Below are 6,207 nucleotides of genomic sequence, written 5' to 3' on the forward strand. Positions count from 1 at the left end.
AGCCCCACGAGGAGCAGCGCTCAGCCCCACGAGGAGCAGCGCTCAGCCCCACGAGGAGCAGCGCTCAGCCCCACGAGGAGCAGCGCTCAGCCCCATGAGGAGCAGCAAGCCCTCCCTGCAAACCCCGGGGAGCCCTGCCTCATCTCTAGGCCTCACTGCACGTGCGGCCGCCAGTTCCAGCTTGAAATTTCAATGTTTATAAACATTTATAAAAGATTACTGAATTAGAAAACTTTAGAAAGTGTTGAAACACATAAGGAAGGAATTTAGGCTAGGAAAGGTACATCATTTCATCACAAGAAATAAAATCCATCAAAGCGGTTAGGATATATACTTACATTCTCTTAATGAATAGAGTGATTTGTTCTAATAGTGTTTATAAATATATCATGTCCGCATCTTGCACAGCAATTAACCACTAGGAAGAATGTATGCAATGTGTTAATTATTGAAACTGTCCTACCAATTTGATTTGAAACGGTCTCATTGCTATTTGTTTATCAATAAAATTATGGGGGGAAAAAAGCAATAAAATCCGTACTTGGAGGCTATTGGACAACTACAGCTTTAGGTCTTATGATAGTATTTCCAGCTCTGGAGGGTCATTAGGTTTGGAATGATAGAAAGCAGTTGGAGAGGGTTGGTGAAATAGCTCAGCAGACTAAGTGCCTGCTTAGGCAAGCACAGGGACCAGGGTTCCAAGCCCTGCACCACATGCCGTCCTGCCCACGCTCCCGGGCACAGTGAGCCAGTAACAGACCGGGCAGGCATGATGGCTCATGCTTGCAATCCCAGCGCTAGGGAGGCTGAGACAGGAGGACCACTACGAGTCTGAGGTGTGTAGGGAGATCCTGTACCAAAAAAAAATTAGAAAGCAGTTGGAGAATTTTATTCTGTGCTCCCTTAAGGAGAAAGCATACTTTTAATCTAGTCTGGGAAAAGAGAAGGAGCAAAAGTTCAAAATGATTTGATGATACTGAAAATACTCTGTTTAATTTTTGTTTATTGAGACAGGGTCTTGCTGTGCAGTTCAGTCTGGCCTGGACTTACTATGTGGCCCAGGCTAGCCTCAAAGTCATGGCGGTAGTCCTGCCTCAGCCTCCTGAATGCTGGGATTACAGGATATGTGCCACCATGCCAGCATGTTATTGAAAGCCTTAATGAGTTAAACAAAGTCAAAACATCAACTCACCTGCCTGGATTAATTGGAATATTTGCAGTCACAAAATTAAAGTTTTAAACAAACACTATATATTTTTTCCACTTGTTTTCTTGTAAAGAGATACACTGTAGATGTAGACAGCTATAATATTTTACTTGAAAAGAAACTATGTGCCAAGTTTAGGGAAAAAGAATTTCCCAATTTTACAGAGATTAAGTCTTTGAAAGTAGTATACAATACCACTGGTTGTCATTAATTTTTTTTTTTTTTTTCTTTTTTGGTGGAACCAGGGATTGAACTCAGGCCCTTGTGCTTGCCAGGCAAGCGCTTATTCTACTGAGCCATCTCCCCGACCCCAGAGTTTTTTTTTTTTTTTGATCATGAAATTTTTGACAATAGATAAGAAGTTTCTCCCCAAATTTAAAGCTAATTCAACATATGGAATTACTTTGCTTTTACTGGTAATTTAAAACTGACATCAGTGGAACTTGTTTTGGGTCCATTTGCCACTTTGTGTTCTTTCACAAATATGCGGAGACTATCCATTTCTTTCTGTCTAGATTTTGAACCTGACTGGTTTATTTAAGAGAGGGTCACTCAGAGTAAACTATAAATTTTAGTGTTGTTAAGTACATTTAGTAGTGTGTATATAAATAGAGTATATATTCAGGATAAAATAATACATTCACAGAAAAATAAAAATTAAATTTAAAGCAAGGAAGACAAATGAAATCATGAATATTAAAATATTTAAAGTGGCAGTGATAAAACAGGGTGCTGCCCATCCAAGCCACACAATACCCCTTCAGTAAGGTGTACTGTTTCCTATTGATACAAGCAGCCCAGATGAGAACAGGAATCATGAACTGTAAGGGAGGTGAAGCCAGGAGGAAAGATCATCCGAGTTCACCAGCCACAGGTAGCTCCAGTTTGTAGTGCAGTAGTTCAGTTCCAGTAACATAACTTACTGAGACCAGTGTACAGGCCTGCAAAGGGACGAAGAAGAGCACCCACGGTAGCAGTGGGACAGAAGCTTTGGCAGATCCAAGCGCCAAGTCCAAGGAAAGCCCCAAAGCACATCAAATCTAAAAGATAGCTCCAAAGTACACAAGTTCTTCTGTGTTTTCTGGGATCAAATATCTCCATGAACATCCCTTACGTAGGGTGACATGCATTTTTGGGCATCATCAAATGACTGTCCTTTCTGGTGGAATATACTAATGGGTATTTTGGGCATGGCAATACATCATTTCGACAATCTAACTGGACCACTGTATGAGAAAAGTACAACCTTACATCTTTTTATCTGTCTCATCAATACTGAACTATTTCCAGATGCTTGATTCCATTTCTTTTTCTTTTTCTTTTTTTTTTTTTTTTTTCCAGTACTGGGGATTGAACTTGGAACTTGGTGCTTGCCAGGCAGGCACTTATGCTGCTGCCTCTATCCCAGATGCTTGATTCAAATCACATAATTTTTTTTGGCGGGGACCAGGGCTTGAACTCAGGCCCTTGCACTTGCCAGGGAAGTGCTTATTCTACTGAGCCATCTCCCTAGCACTCCCTTTTTTAAAAATCTGGTACAGGGCCTCACACTCAGCTTGGACTCATGGTGATCTTCCTGTTTTCAGCCTACCCAGCACTGGGATTACAGGCGTGTGCCACCATGCCCAGACTTGGTTGCTCAGTACGCCTGGGAATGGGGCTGGTACAGTATGTGGTGCTGGGGATTGAACCTTGGTCCCTGCACTTGCTTAGGCAAATCACGTACATTTTCTCTAAATATACTTCAGTACTAATACCCAAAGGCATGTCAAGTGAGGCTGATATGTAGATGGCAAATACAAATGCTGAAGCCAAACAGTTATGATACTGACTCCTCAAACATCCTCCTGTTGTGCTAGCTTCACCATCTAACTGGGCAAAACACTCTGTCGGAGTGTACTTTCTCCCTTTACTTTTTATTTTGAGATAGGAACTAAATTGTTGATGTTAGACTTAAACTTGTGATCCTCTTGCCACAGCCTCCTCTGCAGCTGAGGTACAGATGTGCATGGCCACACTTAGCCATTTTGCCCCCACCCCCACCTTTTCTTTGTATTGTAGTTTGGACAATTTCTTGGCATCTCTTGCAGCTCACTAATCTTTCTTCATAAATTCAAGCTTTTTGTTTACCTCATGTTTTAATTTTTTTTTTTTTTTGGTTGTGCACAATTTTTAAATACATATGGGTAATTTTTATAGTTTCTTTTCCCCCTTCCTCCTGGTACATGGAGACAGTGTCCTTGATATGCTGTGGAGGCTGGTAGTGAACTTCGTGGCTCAAAGACGTCTCCTGTTACCCCTCAGGACTAGCTGTGTCTACCGTGATGGCCCATCATTCCTGGTTTCCATCTCTCTATTTTGTGCAGTACAGGGAATGGAATCTAGGGCTTTGCACATGCCAGGTAAACACCCCACGACTGAGCTACATGCCTGGACCTTTTTATTTTGCTTTGATACAGGGTCTCACCAAGTTGCCCAAGTGTGGTCTTGAACTTACAATCTTCCTGCATCAGTTTCCTCAGTAGCTGGGATTAGAGATGTGTGCCCTTGTGCCAAGTGTATGTGTATTTTAAACCATAAATATTTTATATTACACATTTAACTTTTTCTGCTAATTTCATTATTTAAGATCTTTGTAAGTCTGTTTATTTGATTTCTGCTAATTTGTTCCCCAGGTGTTTGACCTTATGCTGTCCATTTTTACCAAAAACTAATTTAATTTCTACTTTGCTCACATGATGTAGCTTGTCTGATCTGAATTTTAAATTTATTGAAACTTGTTTTATGGCTCAGAACCCAGCTCCTTGTGCTTGCCAGGCAGGCAATTAGACCGACAAGCTATCTCCCCAGTCCTATCATAGTGATTTTGTACATGATATATTTTGCTTTTTTCCCAACTTGCAGTTGTCCTTTCAGCCCCTGCTCCTATCTTTATTAACAAAAGTTTTTTTTTTTTCTTGTGTTTTCTTGCCTCATCCTATTCCCACTTTCATTGGAGCATTTCTTCCCATTTCTCGATATTTATCATATATTCAAGTCCTTATTTACAGTTCTAGTTTCTCAACATAATAGAAACTGCAATATTTACACATGCTTGTCTTACTGATTTGCCTTAAGTCTCTCACGTTGTGTCCTTGTATTTAGAAATGTCACAAGCTTATCCTTCATTATGGCAGAACGGTTCTCTGTTGTATAGAGGAAACACATCTTTACCACTAATTGAAGATGGTATTTTGGGCTGTTTCCAAGATTTAGCTACTACAAACTGTGCCACTATAAACATGGGTGTGCATATATCAACTGTGGTATAATGCTTAATTCTTTCAGGAAGATACCAAGAATACCTGGGGAAATGGAACTTTTGTAGTGTTTTGAGGAATTTTCATACTACTTTCCACAGTGGTTGTACCAGTCAACACTCCCACCAACAGTGGAGAAGAGTCTTCACATAGCTCCATCACCATTTATTGCTGGCTTGTTTTTTGGAAATAGCCATTCTTTCTGGAGATGGAATGAACATTTTTTAAAAAAATTTTTAAAAAATTATTTGTGTGTATGTGTGGCCAGCTCAGCTCACCAGAGGGGTGGGGCTGGCTGGCATGTGGTGCTGGGGGATTGAACCACAGTCCCTGTGCTTTGCTAAGCTTGTTCTAAGTAGGTACTTTAGACCACTGAGCCATCTCACCAGCCCTGGAATCAACATTTTGACTCCCTCCAGTAATCAGTTTTTCATATAGTTCCTGTTTCTCCTTTTGAGAAGTGTCTGTTCATTGTAGATACCATTTTGGATTGGGTTCTTTAAATGTGGAGGATCTGATTTAAGTTCTTTATATATGCTAGATATTAGTCCTTTAAGGAACAGCTGGCAAAGTTTTTTCTCACACTGTGGGTTGTCCCTTCATTCTACTGGTGGTTTCTCTTGCTGTACAAAACTTTTTAGTAAGATGAGATCCTGGTTTTTGATTCTTTGTTATTTCCTGTGTGATGGAGTTTTGTTCATTAAGTCTTTGACTATACCAATGCCTTCAAGAGTTCTATTTTTTTTCAGATTTAATTTAGTGTTTCTGTTTTAATATTTAGATCTTTGATTCATTTCAATTTTAAGTTAGTTCATAGTGACAGATCTGAGTGTAGCTTTAGTTTTTGGTATGAGGAAAGTGTTTCCAGCACCATTTATTAAAGAGGCTATCTTCTTCCAGTGAAGGTATTTGGGTTCTTTATTAAGGATAAGGTAGCTGGGTATGTTTGAAGTTGCCTCTAAATTTTACAGTTGGATCCACTGATCCTCAGGTCTGGTTTTTGTTTTCTGGTAGTACCACACAGTTTTTATCATGTAGCTTTCTAACATAATTTCAAATTAGGGATTGTGATGATCTCTGCCTTGTCTTTGTTGCACAAAACTGCTATTGCTATTCTGGGTCTCTTCTGATTCCAAATGAATTTTAGGGTTGTCTTCTTTAATTTCTGTGAGATAAGGTATTTGCATTTTGATTGGGACTACACTGAATCTGTATAAAAATTTTGAAAGTATGGCCATTTTCACTGTATTAGTTTTTCTTACCAAAAAACAAGTGTATCTTTTATTTTCTGATATCTTTGGTCTCTTTTTTCCTAGTACTATAGTTTTCGATGTTTTTTTGGGTCAGATTGATTTTTTTTTAAAAAATTTTTATGTATTTGGTACAGGGTCTCACTATGCAGCTCGAACTCATAGCGATCCTCCTGTTTCAGCCTCCCTAGCGCTGGGATTATAGGCATGCATCACCAGTCAGTGTTTGTGGTTGGCTCAGTGGGCCAAGCATGGCATGTGGTACTGAGGACTGAACCCAGTTCACTGCGCTTGCCAGGCAGGTGTGTAAACCATCAAGTTATTTCCCCAAACCTTTTCTTTTTTTTTTTTTTTTTGGATGCTGTTGTGAAATATGTTGGTTCCCTTTATCTCAGAAAATCTGTGTATAGGAAAAGGTATTGATTTGAGTTTAACATTGTATTCAGCTATG

The 6,207-nt window shown here is 39.7% G+C and overlaps 1 protein-coding gene across 1 annotated transcript in view; it reads left to right on the forward strand.

Annotated features, from left to right (window-relative positions):
* The window catches only part of Pp2d1 (protein phosphatase 2C like domain containing 1), a 27,771-nt gene that overhangs the window by 15,828 nt on the left and 5,736 nt on the right, over nucleotides 1-6,207 (forward strand).

The sequence above is a fragment of the Octodon degus genome, unplaced genomic scaffold, assembly GCF_000260255.1.
Source record: "Octodon degus isolate 3935 unplaced genomic scaffold, OctDeg1.0 scaffold00361, whole genome shotgun sequence".
NCBI lineage: Eukaryota > Metazoa > Chordata > Mammalia > Rodentia > Octodontidae > Octodon > Octodon degus.